The sequence below is a fragment of the Meriones unguiculatus genome, chromosome 8 (genome assembly GCF_030254825.1).
Source record: "Meriones unguiculatus strain TT.TT164.6M chromosome 8, Bangor_MerUng_6.1, whole genome shotgun sequence".
NCBI classification, from domain to species: domain Eukaryota; kingdom Metazoa; phylum Chordata; class Mammalia; order Rodentia; family Muridae; genus Meriones; species Meriones unguiculatus.
The window spans coordinates 110295216-110314176 of record NC_083356.1 but is presented as its reverse complement, the minus strand read 5'-3'; the positions used below and the strand labels follow the sequence as shown (position 1 = coordinate 110314176).

The following is an 18961-nucleotide window of genomic DNA, read 5'->3' as shown; positions in this document are numbered from 1 at the left end:
ATTTTAATTTCATTTCTCAGTATCCAACCACGAGATGAATCCCATACACTTTTTTAATTTTAAAAACTTTATTATTTTTTAAAAACTTGCAACTTCCTTGACTAACCTCTTATTACTCAATTCCTGTGTCAATACCTTAACTCCAAGGAAATTTTCTAAGTATTTCTTTTTGTTGTGGAACACTAAAATAGCAAAATGAATAAAGGCAGCCTTTTTTTTTAAAAAAAAAAAAAAGGATCTTTAAGGTTTCTAGAGAAAAGCACCTGATAAAACTCGTTGTCTCTGTATCTATTAATAAAGATATAAGGAAAAGAAACGCACCATCTATTCATTAGCTCCTGGATATCTGTGGGATATTTTTATTCTCTTCTATTAAATTTTTCTCAGTTGAAAAGCATTGTGAAAGCTATTAAGGTTTAAAAACTTTGACACTCATAATAAGTAGGGATAGATGAAATAAGTTGCTTAATTATAGATATTTGAGTTATGGAAATGGATAGCATCACAGTTGGTACTGTTACTTTATTTAAAACAGAAATTACAGTGTGCAAAAATCAGTTCAGCTCTTCTGATATAATCTCCCCCTTCCTCTGCTAAAATAATTACTATGCATTGCATCCACCATAGCAACGGCGGATTCTTAAATGTTCCATTTATGAGAATTTCACTTGCTTCTCTATCAAACAGAATCACTTAATATTTCTTCAATGCCTCTCACACTTGTAACAAATTCCATATAACCAAGAATCATTCATTGGATGGTGCCAGGATTGTTATTTCAATGGTCAAATGGTCATCTTTTATCATCTTCTTCTTCCAACCAGTTTTGTTCTAAGATCATAGCCTTGCATGTGTTTCTCATCTTGCTTTTAAGATGAAATTTCAAATTCTTAGTGGTCAAATCCTCTATAACCTCTATCTCCAGCAAATGAATTTCTGATATTCTACCTCCTTTCAACAGTACTTCCTGCAAAGTGCTGGACCTTCTGTATGCAATTCCCTACTGCTAGGCTGCATTTTATTCTCTCCTCCACCTACTCGTTTTTGTAAATTATCTCCTATGGGTGTGATTCTAATCATGGAAGCAGACAGGCTACCACAGAGCTCCCCTGTCCCTCCTACACAACTCATCTCCCCTGGTCTCATCAGCAGCTCCATTACAAGCCACCTCCTGAGGCCTCCCTTTCCTCCCTAGCCAATGGACCACAAAGACCTTCTCTTCCAAATTCCTTTCCCCAGCACATTGCTTTATTCCAGCACCTAGCTCCAGCAGGCATTCTCTGAGAAGCTGCAGGCTACTGCAGCCAGGGATTCAGGGGGCTAAACGCAGGTCTTCCCCATCCTTCTCCTCCTAAAACCCAATTCCCAGTCTCATCTCCTGCGCTGTAGCAAGCCATCTGCTGTGGCCTCTCTGTAACTTCATCTTCCACAGATCACATGGATCTTTTCCTCCAACCATCCTCCCTTCTCATCCTATTATCTTATTCTCCCACACCAGCAGGCTTTTAAAAAACTTTTTATCATTATCATTTATTACAATTTATTCAAGTTGTATCCCAGCTGTGGCCCCCTCCTTTATCTTCTCCAAATCCCACCCTCCCTCACTCTTCTCCCCCTCTGCCAATCCCCTAGTCCACTGATAGGGGAGTGAACCTCCCCTTCTACTTGACCCTAGCCTATCAAGTATTATTAGGACTGGCTGCATTGTCCTCTTCTGTGGCCTGGGAAGGCTGCACCCCCCAGGGGGGAGGTGTTTAGAGAGCCTGCCACTGAAATCATGCCCAAGAAAGTCCCTGCTGCCCTTACTAGGGACCCCACTTGGAGACTGAGTCTATAGGATACATCTGAGGCAGGGTTTGCTGGAGAAGACAGGGAACAGGACAGGAGCCTATCAGCTGGCCCCTGAAAGACTCTACTGATGAGGTATCAAAGCACAAGCTGAGACTCATAGCCAAACTTTGGGCAGAATGCAGGGAGTCTTATGGAAGAAAGGGGAGATAGAAAAACATGAAGGAGACAGGAGATCCAGAAAGAGACCAACAGAGCCATAAAAACTGAGCCCTGGGGGCCCTGAAAAGAATGATACCACAACCAAGGACCATGTATGGAGAGGACCAGCAGACTTTTTCTGGGAACACATCTACCAGGCCTGCCAGAGAAGCAAGTAGGCCAGCCAAGCATAGGCAAGCTTCAGATCTTCAGTCCTCCTCCTCTCCTTCATATGTAAATTCCCATTCTAGTCCCCAGCTCTGTAGGAGGCCACCTGTTGGGGCCCCTCCTCGCTCTCTGCCCCCGTTTCCAAAGGACTAACCAGACCCTGGTAGAAATCCCTGCTTTCCTTCCTCCGGTGGACCCCCTCAGACTCTCCTCCTAGCCCATCCTCATTCTTAAATATTAGTTCACAAAACCTAGAAACACTCCATAAACACCAAGGGGCCACACATGTCAGGATCACAGAATAATTTCCTACCAGACATCACACAGCCACCATACTCTAGAGAGAGCAATAGAAACCAAGGCACAAAACACTACCCAACAAAGATAAAATCAGCACCTAAAATTACAGTCTTCCAGACCCAAGTATATACTAAAGTATAAACACAAAATCAATAACCAGAACGCTGTATCACCATTAGAGCACAGTAAGCCTACCACAGTAAGCCCTGAATATTCCAACATAGATGAAACTCAAGACAATGGCATTAAAATATTAATATGATAAAGGTTCTTAAAGAGGAAATGAACAAGTCCCCTAAAGAAATAATTATAACACAAACAAATAGTGGAAAGAAGTGAATAAAACTGTTCAAGACCTAAAAGCAGAAAGAGAATCAATAAAAAAAAAATTAACTGACTGCAAATCTGAAAATGCAACATTTAGGAACTTGAACAGTAACTACAGAGGTGAGATCCGCCAACAGTATACACAAGATGAAAAAGAGAACCTCAAAGCACTGAAGACACATACCTCGGTCAAAGGCATATAAGTCTAAAAGAAAGCTGTGGCACAGAACATTCAAGAAACCTGGGACACTGTGAAAAGACCTAATTTAAAAATAATAGGAATAGAAGAAGGAGAAGAAACACAGGTCAAAGGCACAAAAAATATTTTCAACAAAATCATAGACGAGAGCTTTCCTAATTAAAGAAGGAGATGCCTATCAAGGTACAAGAAGCATGGAGGAACACCAAGTAGACTTGACCAGAAAAGTGATTCACCTCATCACTAAACATACAGAACATACATATATTAAAAACTGAAAGCAAAAAGACTAAGGAACATACAAAGGCAGATCCATTCTCAATGGAGACTCAAACACCAGATGGGTATTAATAGATACCTGATAGACCCTTAAGAGACCAGAGATGCCACAGACTACAGTACTCAGAAAAAAACTTACAGTGGAAAAAGTTTTAAATGGAGAAAATAAGACATTCCACAATAAAGCCAAATTTAAGCTATATATATCTACAAATCCAGCCCTACAGAAAGCACTAGATAGAAAACTTCAGCCTAAAGAGATTAAGTACACCCAAGAAAATACAAAGAATAAATAATCCCAGACCATCAAGTTATAAAAGACTCGCGCACACATACATACAAACCACCATCATCACCCCCCACAACAGCAATAGAATGACAAGAGTCAACAAGCACTGTTCATTGATATCTTCCAACATCTATGATATTAATTCCCAAATAAAAAGACACAAACTAACAAAGTGGATGCAAAAATGGGATTCATCCTTTAACTGCATTGAAAAAACACATGCTCACATCAAGGGTACGCGTTACCTCAGAGTAAAAGGATAGGAAAGAACAGCCCAAGCAACTGCACCTAAGAAACAAGCTGGGGTAACTATTTTAATATCTAACAAAATAGACCTCAAATCAAAACTAATCAGAAGAGATGAAGAGGGACACCTCATATTCATCAAAAGAAAAATCCAAGAGGATATGGCAACTCTAAACATTTCTACACCAAACACTAGAGTGCTCAAGTTCATAAAAGAAACACTACTGCAGCTTAAACCATGTGCTGACCCTCATGCGCTGACAGTGGGAGACCTCACTGCCCATCTCTCCAACAGACAGGTCACCCAGACCAAAACTGAACTGAAAAATGCGGAAGTAACTGGTGTTATAAATAAAATAGACATAACAGATAATTATAGACCTTCTTGCCCAAACATAACAGAATACACTTTCTTCTCAGCACCTCATGGAACTTTCTTCAAAACTGATCAGATACTTGGATACAAAACAAGTCTCAACAGATACAAGAAAAATTGCAATAACAGGCTGCATCCTATCAGATCACCATGGATTAAAACTAGTTTTCAGAAAAAACAAATCAGAAAGCTTACAAACCCATGGAAACTGAGCAAGTCACTACTAAATGAAAAATGAGTAAAGAAAGAAATTAAAATGTTAGAATTGAATGAAAAGAAATACAGCAAATACACACACTATGGGTCACAATTAAGATGGTTCTAAGAGGCAAGTTCATAGCACCAAGTACCTATATTTGAAGAAAAAAATCAGGAGAGCTTGTATCAGCAACTTAAGGGTACACCAGAAAGCTGGAGAACAGAAAGAAGTCACACTCAAAAAGAGTAGACAAGAAAGAAAGAAAGAAAGAAAGAAAGAAAGAAAGAAAGAAAGAAAGAAAGAAAGAGTGTAAGGAAAAAAGAAAACAAAGATTCGATGTAATAGAGTTGGTTTTACGAGAAAATCAATTAAGATTAACTAATTTTTATTAAAATTAACTAAAAATCAGATAAACTAACAACATTAGAAATGAAAGGGGACATAACAACAGACACTGAGGAACTCTAGATAATAAGAACAGACTTTAAAAACCTGTACTCCACCAAACCAGAAATCTAAAAGAAATGAATAATTTTCTCAATAGGTGCTATTTACCAAAGTTACATCAAGATCAGATAAACTACTTAACTAGACCTATAACCCCTAATGAAAGAGAAACAGTCGTTAAAAGTCTCTCCACCAAAAAAGTGCCCAGGACCAGACAAGTTCAGCTCAAAAGTTTACCATATTTTCAAAGAAAATCTAATACCAGTATTCTTCAAACTATTCTACAAAACAGAAATAGAACTAACATTGCCAAATTCATTTTCTGAGTCCTCAGTCACGCTAATACTCAAACCACACAAAGACTTAACAAAAAAAAAGAGAGAGAGAGAATTACAAACCAATTTCCCTCATGAACATTGATGCGAAAATACTCAATAAAATTCTTGGAAACCAAATCCAAGAACACATCAAAAAGATGACCAAGCAGGCTTCATTCCAGGGATGCAGGGATGGTTCCATATATGAAAATCAATACACCGTATACACCAACTTAAAAAATAAAAACCAAATGATCATCTCTTTAGACACAGAAAAGATCTTTAACAAAATCTGACATTTCCTCATGATAGAAGTCTTGGAGAAACTAAGAATAAAAGAGACACATCTCAATATAATAAAGGAAGTTTACAAAAAAAACATAGTGAAGCAGGATGAGGGAAAGGGGGTAGAAAAAGAGGAAGAGGAAACCAAAATCAGGTTATATTATGTGAGAAAAAATCTGTTTTTAATCAAAATCTATTTCAAATATATGGAAAATTTTATTTTCAATAAAATGAGCAAAATCTTCACAATTGAAAAATGAAATAATAGCAGTGGGTCAGTAAAATTTTCTTGAATTGTATTTAAAAGTAAAGCTTCAGTATTTTCTAGAATTTTTATAGAGGTATTATTAAAAATGTATAGTTATGCTCTATATTTTCATTGCTGCCTCTTAAAGCAGCAGCAAAGGCATGTTTAGGAGGGAAGGAATCTAATTTTTTGGAGCTACCTTAAAAGAAAGCAATTAATGTGGTGAAATTTAATTTCATGTTTCTGTTTTTACCAAATAAACTATTTCCTTTTCCATAAAAAGAAAGAAAGAAAGAAAGAAAGAAAGAAAGAAAGAAAGAAAGAAAGAAAGAAAGAAAGAAAGAAAGAAAGAAAGAAAGAAAGGTAGGAGGAAGGAAGGAAGGAAGGAAGGAAGGAAGGAAGGAAGGAGGGAGGGAGGGAGGGAGGGAGGGAGGGAGGGAAGGAGGGAAGGAGGGAAGGAAGGAGGGAGGGAAGGAAGGAAGAAAGGAAGGAACTTTCTGTGGCTCTTCCTAATGCTTCCTTCTGTACTATTGTCTATACTATTGTCTTTTTCTTGTCAAGCATTCTAGCTGTTTTGTTAACTGTGCTACTACTGGTGGATTAAATAAAACAGAATGAGCTAACGAAGAGACGAAGCTATATTATATAAATGCAGGTTTACTGGGAGCAGGGCGGGAGAGCGCAAACTGGGCGTGGTTGGGGAAAGCAGGAAGGGGAGAAATGGGGAGAAAAGGGCAGAAAGGGAGGATGTGGAACCAAGCCCCGCCCCTCGGCGGAGGGCAAGGACCGACAGCCACGCCCTGCAGCAGTGAGGGCGATTAACAACCACCACTGCCTCATGCGAAATAAAGGATCGGTCTCTAAGATACGAATACACGCAGACAGTGTAGGCATAGAGACTAAAATTTAGGAGAGTAAAACTTGTTTAAGTCACGCTGCCAAAAGCCGGAAGACGCAATCGTGTAATCCATGAATGCAGAACTCTTCTCATCCCGCGGACCTGCCTCTTCTCCCAGCTCTCTCTTCTTGCTAGATACCCAGGGAAACTCGGGACAGCTTTGCGCATCCCTTTGTTTCCAGCAGCTGTGAGTAATAAATCCAAATGGCAGTGATTCTCTCAATGCCCTGACAATTGGCTGAGCTAACTACCCACTCCTCTTGGAGAGGGAGCAAAATGCTGGGTGGCCAGTAACAATGGCAGACAGCATCTCTGATGGACGGGAAAGCTCGGGTGAATCAAGCGCCTTCAAAGAGTTAAATGTGATCTCCATTATGGCCGACAGCTGGCGAAACTGATGAATTGTTGGCTGTGTGCAGGTGGGAGAAGAGAGTTAAATGACAGACACGTGAAAATGTTCTTTGCAGCTTCTTTTCAGCGCCACTCTGTTGGCCAAGAGTGAAATGGAATTTCACTTGGCTTGAACTCCAAACGGTTTTACATGTGAATCAACTGAGTTCTAATTGGGGGCAGATTTCTCTGCTAATGCCACCACCATGACAGCAACCAAAACCATGCCCCGGGCCTAGCTCTTCCTTCCGTGTCTTCGCTATTTCATTGACATTGTTGGGTTATTACGCTTCTGTGGCTTGGCAAAGGTTAACTGCTGAGAACGGCCATTTATTTTAGTCTGCTGTTAAATACTTCCTGATCCAGCTGGAGGTCTCTGGAACTTCTCCTCGTGAATTTTGATACAGGTTTCGACATGCTCAGATAAAAAAACAAGCTGAACTAAATAAGATCTAGTAGTGCCTGCCTGTAATCCCAGTACTAGGGAAATGGAAGCAGGAGAACAATGTGAGGACAGCCTGGACTACACAATGAGTTCCAAACCAACATGGCTGCATAAGGAAACCTGTCTCAGCAGTAACAAACAAGGAAAAAAATGTGAGCTGACCATACTGGTGCAGGCCTGGACTTCCAAGAAGGGATTCCAAGCCTGAAGCAGAATGACAAATGGAAACCAGCCCCTGCTGCACAAGGAGTCGTTAGCTACAAGACTGAACTGTTACAAGCCATCGTTTTCCTCGGGAAAATATCGCCCCAAATCGGAAAGTAACACCTCTGTTACTGAATGAAGTTTAACGTGACAAAACCTTGTGGTAAGAATGTTAGTGGCAGTTCAGTCAGTGGGTTCCAGTAATGGGAACAGGGGCTGTCTCTGACATGAACTGATTGGCCTGCTCTTTAGTTACCGCCCCCTGAGGGGGAAGCAGCCTTACCAGGCCACAGAAGAAGACAATGCAGCCACTCCTGATGAGACCTAATTGACTAGGATCAGAAGGAAGGAAAAGAAGACCTCGCCTATCAGTGGACTTGGGGAGGGGCATGCATGCAGAGGGTGGAGGAAGGGAGGGATTGGGACAGGAGGAGGGAGGGAACCACAGGGGGATACAAAGGCAATAGTGTGTAACTAATAAAGAAAAAAATAAATTAAAAAAAAAGAATGTTAGTGCGTTTCTGAGTCATTTTGTTTGTCTCTTACTTTCATTCCTGTATTCGTGCTATCAGGCAATATGTGGTTAAGACACTAGCTTTTAACTAAAGTCCGCCCTTCAGTAGCTTCTAGCTTATTTTGCTGCCTAGAGGAAAACCTGTTTAAATAAGGATATAATTAGCAAAAGAGAACTTGGATCAAATTTCCAGTTTACATATAATACACACAGTTATTGTATAAAATAATACTCCAGTATTTGTGCAATATTACAATGTACTACAAATGAAATATGTAAAACCGCTGATATGTGATTTTCTATAAGTCATGGGTAGTCGTAGATACTTGCTTATGCTAACTGAAAAAAAATTATTTAAAAGCTTATCTATATCTATCCTAAAATATATAGATTTAATGACATTTTCAGTGTTTAAATGATGTTTTTAAAACTACTCTGACTTCTTCTTCCACACATACTTCATACCTTTCATTCAAAGGCAGAACATCTCCAGGGATCTTCTGTCTTAAAATTGGTTCTGCATACGAATCAAAACAGATGCTGAGATTCACAGGCAAACATTCATTGGAGCACAAGAAGTCTTGCAGAAGAGTGTGGGAAAGGAAAGAAGGTCCCAAAGGGGACAGGAGTGCCTGCCACAAGAAGACTAAAAAAAGCCAACTAACCAGGGCCCAGCAGGGACTTGAGAAAACTGAAGTACCAACCAAGCACCATGTGTAGACTGGACCTAGGGCCCTACACAGATAGGCAGCTCCATTTTCATGTCGGTCTCCTAATAAGAGGAGCAAGAGCTGTTTCTGACATGGACTCTGTTGCCTACTTTTTTATCACTCCCCTGGTGGGGCTGCCTGGCCATGGGAGAAGAGGATGTGCTCAGAAGTGACAGGACTTGATGTGCTAGGGTGGGAGGAGGCTCCCCTTTTCTGAGGAGTAGTAGAAGGGGAAGGTGGAAAGAGGAAAGGAGGAGAGGAGGGAGGGGGCTATGATTCAGAGGTAAATTGAATAGATGGTGGATAAAGACAGACAGACACATACATAGATGATAGCTAGGTAGGTAGATAGACAGACAGGCAGGCAGACAAAAAGAAAAAATTCATCCTGCATTAAAATGGTGACATGATGATGACTCCTGAGCTGCATCTATCAATCTTGACCCCCAGCTACTTTTGTGCATTAGGCAGACAGAACCCAAAGACTCAATTCAGCCATCAACTTGAGTGTCCAAGTAATATATACAAACATGAGTAAGACTCCATCTGCCCTGAAATATCATTGCACACTACCTTAGTGCTTTTGGCCATCTGTCTCTTTAGATAAACTTTACCTCTCTTAGCCATTAACACATTAGCACACACACACACACACAAATTGTGACAAGGTCTGCATGACCATAGAGATGTTCTGCTGAACTCAAACTTTACACTCTTAAGCCTTTATTATCATTGACACAGAACATCCCTCCATTTCTATCACGCCTATTTCAAAGTCCAAAATCCAGGTGAAGTCATCAGAGTTTTATAGTTTTCCTCATAAGTCTCTTATATATATTTAATTAAGCTTACATCTAATATTTTATCATTGTAGGTTAATGTAAATGGTATCTATGTTTTTTTTTTATTTTAATTCTGTCTTACTCACTTATGGAAAGCAATTGACTCTGCCTCTTCCCCTTGTATCCTGAAGACGCTCTGTAATTGTTGGTTTGTTGTGGGAGTCTTCTTCCGGTTCCAGCTTTCCGCATGGGTTAACACATCCTCTATGAGCAGGGGCATCCTCATTGCTCCATTCCCAAACAACACACATCTTACTCCTTGTGGTCAGTTTATTTCACTCTCATCTAGACTTGTCTTCACATTCCTGCAGAGTCGTTGTGAGACACCCTCTCACTCTCCTTCCTCAGATGCATGCATCTTGAGTGATGCAAGCATGCACGCTGTCAGTTTCCTTCTGGGAAGTTCTGGTACCACATTCTCAACTTCTGACAGGTTTGTTACTTATTTATTTTCATTTAGTCTAAAATTCCTACAGAATATCTTTCCTGATAGATATACTGAAGTGTGTGACTCAACTTGCAAGTAATAAGGTAGTTGTCCACATAGCTCTCTGTTTGATTTATAGTTCTATTGTGACCTAAAAGCATCTGTGGCTTCTGTTCTTGCACATTTGTTATGGTCTGCTTTATGGCCAAGAAGCGGTTTGTCAAGTGGATGTTCTTGTGCACATGACTCACCATATTGGACTGGCTGTGCACGAAGCGCTCTGCAGATGCTCACAGTAGACATTTGAGAACAGCATTGCTGATCATGTTTTCTCACTGGTTTCTGACTTCCAGGACTGAACATTTCTGATACAGAGATGCTGACATCTTCAACAGCCATAGTGAATTCAACTATTTCTCCATACAGTTTTCATAAGTTAACACTGTTACTTGGCATATGCACAATGAGAATTATCATGTCTTCTTAGAGAACCTACCACATCACAATGGCCCTATTGTCACCCTTGTTATAGGTCAGTTCAGTCTGAAATTAACGTAGCTACTGTAGCTTTGTTTTGGTAAATACATCACAGTGTATGTTGTATATTGTTCTTCAAGAATTTACTTTTTTTTTTTTTCAATGCAGTTTATTCAGGAACCTTGAACAATCATCTGACCCTGGGGAAAGCCAGCCCACAGCTTAAATAACCTCTGGGTAGCCAACCCAGGCGTGTCACGTGGGCAATGCAGATAGGTCCACATACATGGAAGCAAGCCAGATCCTCAGCCTTAGCCAAATGTGGAGTTGTTCATGACAGAGAGCACTCACCATCGGGAAGGTATATATCATCCTTCACTTGCAGTGAATTTTTTATTCTCTCCTTTTTATTTATTTTTTGTTTTTAATACATTCCAGTTTTAATACATTAGTTTTTCCTCCCTCCACTCTTTCCAGTCCCCCACTCAGTCCTTCTAGTTCCCACCCCACCTCTCCTCTCCCCCAGATCCATTCCTACTCCATTTGCCTTCAAAAAGGAACAGGCCTACCAGCAATATCCACTGAACATGGCATAACAAGATGCAATAAGGCTAGGCACAAACCCCTCATATCAAGACTGGACAAGGCAACCCAGAAGGAGGAAAAGGGTCTCAAGGGAAGGCGAAAGAGTCAGAGACACCCCTGCTCCCATTGTTAGGAGTCTCACATGAACACCAAGCTAACAACTGTAACTCATAAGCTAGGACCTGATGCAGACAGACCCATTCAGGCCTCATGGTTGCCCCTTCATTATCTGTGAACCACCAAAAGCCCTTCTTACTTGATGTCTGTGGAACATATCCTCCTGATGTCCTCAACCCCTCTGGGTGCTACAACTCTTCCTTCCCATCTTTTGTGGGGTTTCTCAAGCTCCAAGCAGGGGAACTGAATCGAGATCACCAATCTGGGTTCTCTCCGGCTAAATCTTTGGCTGTGGGTCTCTACGTCTGCTCCTGTCAGCTGCCAGAAGCTTCTCTGATGACAACTGGCCTAGGCACAGATTAATGAGTACAGTAGAATATCACTAGGAATCATTTTATCGGGTTTTTTCCTATGATGAGTGTATCCAGCCTCCTTTTCCTGGCCATCCAGGCAGTGTTGGCCACGGACACCCTTTCGTGGCTTGGGCATTAAATTAGGCCAGTCGCTGGACACTTCAAGTTCTGTAGCTCCAATGCCCTAAAGCACCTTGCAGGAAGGATAGACTGTAGGTTGGAGGTTTTCTGGCGGGGTTGGTGCCTCATTCCCACCACTGGAAGCCTTGCCTAGGAACAGAGGATGGCCTGACAGGCTCTGATGTCTCTATTACGAGGGGTCCTCACTAGGATCACCCTCACAGGACACCGGAAGCTTTTATTACACTATGCTTACACATTGCCCCTCCCAATTCCAGTCATTTCTCACATTCTCTCCCTCCATTTCTGCCCCAACCAACCAGATACCTTCTGCTCTGATCCCTCTCCAAGTCCACGTATGATAGAAAAAAAAATCAATAAAATGATGTCACTATTTTGGATCCTAATTTTTTAATCCATACTGACAATCTGTCTCTCAATTGGTTCATTTAGGTTACTGACAAAGTGATTTTTATAACGTTGTATTAATACGGTATCATATCTGTTACTATTTTCAGTTTGTCACCCTGTTGTTTGGTTCTGATTTTGTTTGCTTGAATGGTTCTTGTATAAACGTGAAATTTAGTTCATCTCTTTACTACTCCTTAGATACTGTGGTTTGTTCATGTAGCATCCTTCAAGATTTTCTCTTTAGCATTGTTTGAAATAATACACCAAAGATGTGGGGGGTTGTGTTTTGTTTTGCCATGATCCTCCCAGGTTTTCCCTATGCTTTTCATATCCGCGGTTTATTCTGCATGACTGTCACTTGGGGAAATTCTTTGTCATTATTATTTAAAACGTTTCTTTTACTATTCTTTACCTCCCTAGTAATTATTTATCTTTTATAGCTGTCCCACAGGCTGTGGATATTCTATCTTTTTGTGCTTATGGGCTTTTTCCTCCTGTTTCCTTTTCCGTTTTGGAGATTCTATTGTGATAGCCTCAAGCATTGGAAATCTCCCAGCCACTCCGCGTACAAGCTTTTTAAACACATTCTTTATTTTTAATTTGTTATAGCATTTTAGCCCCCAGCATTGCCTTTGGTCCTTTGTAATAATCTCCATTTCTCCGCTACATTATCCATGAGAGGCCTTGGCATGTTCTCCACAGTTGTTTTAAATTCCCCACCCCAGTAACTATTTCAAGCATCAAGCCATGTCTAAATGTTTCCCTCACTTGTTCTGTCTCTTGGAACTGTGGTTTGAACGTTCAGTATGTTTTCTAACGTTTTTAAGTTTTTCTCACTAGTCAAGCACAACACACCAGGTTTAGATACTGCTGTAATTAGTGTGTTGCTAGAGCATTGGGGAAAAGAAGAAATCTCCAGTCTCATAATTAGGCCTCCTGTTTCATGACAATGAACTTCACACACACACACACACACACACACACACACACACACGCACGCACGCACGCACGCACGCACGCACACGCACCTCCGTCATCGATCACTGTGTTGACATGGAAGCTAAGGCAGCCTCCAGTCAGGTGTTTCTACTCTACAGAAAGCTGAGAGGTGGTTGACGTTAAATGCACCCCATCCATCAAGACAGTTTGGTTGTGGTAAAACTGCAGAAGGCTTTGTCTGATTAAATAGCTCATCCTGATACAGATTTTATCAGGAACAGAACACACAGACACATTTCGGAGGAACACTCCCTCCCACCACCCCCGCCCAAACCATCAGGGTTCATCTGATACTCACCGTGAAGACGTAGTAGAATGCCAGAGGGCGAGGCTCACACCTACGCAGGAAACCCGTGGTTGAGCTCCGCTAGAACCCTTTCTCTGTCAAGCAGTGGGTCTCCGTCAGTCCACCAGTTAGACGCCAGGTTTCCTACCACAGCTCTGCTTTCCACAAAGCAAAATTCTGTCCCTTTTATCTGGTTTTGTCTACATCATTTTTTCCTTTTGCATCAAATTATTTAACTACTGCCTCAATTTATAATATGTTATACTATGACTCCGGCTCAGCTGGAAAAAATATTTCAATAGTTCAGATTCCATGACATTTCAAGAGCTTATCTGAGGTCATTTCTTGCTAGAGCCCCTGAGTGCAGCTCTCTACAGTCGCTCAGAATTTATTCTTAATCTATTTTCTGCAAATTATAAAGGTGTTCATAGGTGTATGCCCAGGTTTTACATAAACTGGAAATAAAGTTTATATGTAATATACTAAAGGACTTTATCCACGTTTATAGCTATAAACCTCACGACTCTTTCTCCTGGTGACACGGGATGGACAGTGAGAAGACAGGCCAAAGGTGTTGACAGGCCTCGGCCAGGGGCTGCTTCCTCCTCCACTGTCAGGGAGATGAGAATGTGAACATGTAAACGCTAGTGGAGAATCAGTGTGTGTCACATGTGTGTCCCCACCGCATCTAAAACTCAAAGCCTGCACCCAGCCTAATTTTTTCCATGGTTAATCACAGCCTACAGACAGAATATGCACCCTTTAGTAAGGTTTGCGAAGGCCCCCGTTGACCCAGACTCTGGTTTGGACCCTGTGTTTTCTTCCCTCTTGACTTCTTCTTCCTTGTACTCCAGTTCTACAAGCAAGCCCTACTAAGATGCTCCAATTCCCTGAACTTTGGCTGTTACTCATAGTTTTTGAAAAAGACTAGTGTTATTATTTACACACTCATATGCATGCATAACTCGGCATCATTTCATACCAAAGGTAGTTCAGAGTAACCTGCCTGAAATTGTAGGTCTAGCCATAGAAAAGAGCGACATAGGAACAAGATGACTGGATGTGGCTGGCATTCACCTTATATGGCTGTGTTCTGACATCTTTCTGGGTCTGGCTAACAGTTTTGATGCTATGATTGACAGGTCCAGTTGATGTTGAAATAGTTTGCTATCCACAGGCCACATTCGACAAACACCACTTTTTTTCTTTTTCTTTGTTTATAGGATCTCACTGTTTTGATCTGCCTGACATTAAACTCAGAGATCTGCCTGCCTCTGCCTCCCAAGTGCTGGGATTAAAGGCATGAGCCACCAACCCAAAACAAACATCACTTTTTAAAAGAAAACTACATGATTTCTCTATATATGCTTTATTACTTATTTTTATTTAAAATGTGTTTATAAGACTTACAAATATCTTTATAAAATTTCACAAGAAAACTAAACTGAAGAACACTAGGGGAAGAAGATGAGAGAGAAGAAAATAATTATATTTTCTGATTTAATTATGTTAACTGTTAAGGAGAGGTCTAAATACTTGATACTTATGAAAATATGAGAATTATTTTTATTTTAAAATATAGAAAGAACACTTGGGCATTTGTTAACTTATACTTCAAAATTCTTTTATAATTCTGGATGAGCAGCATTATGAGAATGGCGTTGAAAAACATAAATTCACTTCCCTTTAGAATTAGAGAATAATCTTTAGCTAAATAGAACAATGTAGGAAAATAATCAAGGAAGGAAAACAGAAGCATAATGAAAGAGAAGGAACCTAAAATGTGCTTGAGATTTCAGTGAAGCATGAGGTGAGATGGTCTATGAAACTCATTATTTGTAAGATGGGTGAAAAATGTTTACCAAAAAATGAGAATGTTGCATTCCAAAATCCCTCCTAAGGACATATATCCTCCCTCTTATTTTAGACAGGTAAAGGTTTGAAGGGGGATTGTATTTTTGTTGCTGTTGTTGTAGTTCAGTTCATGTCAGCTTTGGGAGAAGGATGAATTTCATGTCTGAATAAATGAAGTCACTACAGCATTGGTTGGTTTGATGGGAGATTGCCTTGATTATGTTCTCTGCAGGGGGAAGACCTGCCGTTTCCGGTGGCACCACTCCCTAGGTTTGGATCCTGGAATGTCTAAGGAACAGAGAGAGCTGAGAGAGCTGAGAGAGCTGAGCACGAGTAGTCATGAAGACATCTCTCTCTCTCTCTCTCTCCCTCTCTCTCTCTCTCTCCCTCTCTCTGCTCTTGGTTGTGGGTGTGACTAGCTGCTTTGAGTACCTGCTTTGACTTTCCTGTCAGGATGGACTACAACACAGAACTGCAAGGTAAATAAACTCTTCCCTTAAAGTTGTTCCGTTGAGGTGTTTCATCACAACAACATAAAGAAGGCTAAAGCAGCCCTGAGAGGGGACGGACACAATGCATAACCTGAAACAAAGCAGTCACAGTCTTGAAGAGAGAATCCACTAAAGAACTCACACATGTGGGTCCATGCACTATGCCCAGAGAACTGAATTTCCAGGCTCAAGCTTATGCATCTCTGAACTGTCAGTGAAACCCAAACCAATAATCAGTCTGTACCAACTTTTCCAAAAATGTCTATCATCACCAGATGCTGACAGATGGATGTGAATTTATAGCATATTAAACAATTAAACCTCGTTTGATGTTCAGCTAAAAGCAGCAGCAGTAGAAGGACAACTTTGAGATTTATCACCGTGTTATTTTCTTGTTATGACAGAATATCTGATTAAAGCCACTGTACAGGAGGAAAGGTTTCAGTTTGTGGTTTATGACTTGTGGTTTCAGCCTGAGGTTCTGAGCCTGTTGATTTAAGTCAGGTATCCTGGAAAGTGCGACATGATGCTGATGGGAGCATGCAGAAGAGCAAAGATGAGCACTTCATACCAACTGAGGGTTAAGGAGAAGGGAAGGGATGGGAGGGAAAACAAGAGGGACAAGGAAAAGGACAGAAGAGGAAAGTGCTCAGAATGAAATGAAAGTCCAGTGATGTACTTTCTGTAGCATGCCTCTCAGGGCCTCCACCAATGCCCAATAACTACACGACATTATGAGTCTGTCAGCAGATTCATCCATCATCTGAAGACTTCTCAAAACTCCTCACCTGTGAACAAGACATTAGAATATCAACACACTAGGCTTTGGGGGACAGTCTTCATATCAAAGTCGTAACAATGGACAAAAATCCATATATTCCATGGTGCCTACCAACCGCCCAAAGCTAAAGTATAAAAATCTTCTATCAAGGGATGAGAGGAGGGTTGGTTAGAAGGGTAGGAGCACTTCCCCATGCATGCATAAGGACCCAAGTGAGATCCCTTGAGCCAGCATAAAGGAGCAAGCCATCACCTGCAACTCACACTAAGAGGAGGTGGAACCAGGAGGGTGGGGGAGACCTGTTCCCACCAGCCTTGCTGGGAAACAGAGGCTGAGTCCGAGTTCAGTGAGATGCAGAGAGCAATACCCAAAGTCATCCTCTGGCCTGTGCTCATGAACATGTAAACTCATAGGTACATGTGAATGCACATGTGAGCCCATACACTCGCACGCACGCACGCCCGTAAGCACTACACTCACAAACACACAAACGGACAAAATTAAAAATGCTGTGTCAGGAAATGGGACAATTACCAAGCTCTTCAACATTACCATTCTATAAAGTGATCTCTGTTGACAATGGTGTCAGGATGCGCCCTTGCTAAAACTGGTCATCATTCATAAAGGTATTGCCAAAACACGTCGAGTATCAACAAACTTTCCCCTGGATAACAGGACTATGGAAAATATCATTTTGCCTCCCTTCTGTTCATCCATACAAAGTTTTTGCATAATATATATTTTTTATTTTTACTAGGAAACAAATCATTTTAATTGTTCACGAACATCTTCATGGCACGGATATAGCTAGAGATGAAATGTGTTGCTTACAATAGATCCAGGCGTTTTCTAATTTCTAAGGCTAAAGTACTGATAACACTCCAAAACCAGGAACTACTGTACCAGTGCTCTTAGTAGTTTTCCATTTCCTAACAACAAGAAAGAAGGCTGGGGAGATAATTCGTCGACAATACAGTTCCGCTTTCTCGCAGGGCAGTTTCTGCGGGCATCCCCTGCTAACGGTATTGCTCATCATTACTCATCTCGCTTGGAGCTGGATTTCTCACCCTAGGTGAGCCGCCTTTGCAAACGCTCAGGCCTGCCGGGCTGCTGCATATTTCCCTCACATCAGTGTCAGAGCCAGCCTGTGCAGTCACCATGTATTTGTAATTGTGTTGTTAAGGATAGAAATAAGTGAAAGCGGGATAAAACTGCATTCACTCTGCTGGATAGAGCCTGGCCTCTAAACCTTTAAGAGTGTCCAATAAAGATCGAATTATTTCCGTGAGAAGAAATAGAAAAAAACAGTGGCAGGCTGTCAGCAGGGGAAAATAGAGGTGTCATTTCTAGGCGATTTAGGAGATTGAATATATCTGTCTCAAGCAACTTGTGTGTGTGTGTGTGTGTGTGTGTGTGTGTGTGTGTGTGAGTGTGTGAGTGTGTGTGTGTGTGTGTGTGTGTGTGTTTAGGGTGTGTAACTGCAGAGACAAAAAGAAACAGAGAGAGACTGAGAGAGCACTAAAACTTACAGGACTCATTTTTTAAGAAACCATTCTGCTTCAAAACTTTAACGTCTATTATTTTTTTTCCTCCAATATACAATACTCACATAAGCTTTTAGAATGTCTCACAGTTTTGTCCAAAGCACTACCAACCCCTGCTTTAGCAATCAGAAGACTCTTACTCATGCTAGAAGATTCAGCTCAAATTCTATATTTTCTGTGAAATCTCCCCAGACTGCTCTAGCCATAATTTCATGTTCATGTCTTTTCACTGAATTTATTTCTTTATTTAAAAAAACTGTCGCCTATTGAAATAGACTTTATATATTGAGGATAGAGACAATCTGGTTGGATCTTGATTTCCAAAGTCCAAGCAAAATAAATTTTTTGAAGCAAAGATCTTAGCAGTATGGCTGACTAGTTCTAATTCTCTAACTAATGATTAAAAACAGATTTAGGAAGACGAAAGTCTCCACTTCTTAAACATTAAAAGCAAAAGCACTGGTGAACCTCACAGCGAGGGTGTGAGGGTTGACACATAGTATTTGTACTGATTTTTGACACAGCCCAGTGCATAATAAATATCTAATTACATCATTTCTTTTAATGATAAATGGTAGCTTTGGTTTTGTGTCATGAAGTGGATTCACCTATGAATGGCAGATACAGTAGATATTGAAATGCACACATGTATTTAAATGTCTCTTTTAAATTTTTTGTTTATTACAATTTATTCACTCTGAATCCCAGCTGCCGCCCCTCCCTCATCCCCTCCCAATCCCGCCCTCCCTCCCTCTTCTTCTCCCATGCCCCTTCCCTTAAGTTAATTAGTATTTTATTTTAGTAATATAGCCAATTCATTATTTACTTTAAAATAAGTACAGCGT

The 18961-nt window shown here is 40.7% G+C and overlaps 1 long non-coding RNA gene across 2 annotated transcripts in view; it reads right to left on the bottom strand.

The window, feature by feature from the left end:
• Positions 1-18961, bottom strand: part of LOC132655926 (uncharacterized) — a 254862-nt gene that overhangs the window by 14525 nt on the left and 221376 nt on the right. Inside the window, exon 3 of one of the 2 annotated variants that reach the window (XR_009593886.1) lies at positions 15104-16579. The exons of the other annotated variant lie outside the window; for it this stretch is intronic. This is a non-coding gene — a long non-coding RNA (uncharacterized LOC132655926). Of the gene's footprint in view, positions 1-15103; positions 16580-18961 lie in introns of those variants that run through there. 2 annotated transcript variants of the gene reach the window in all.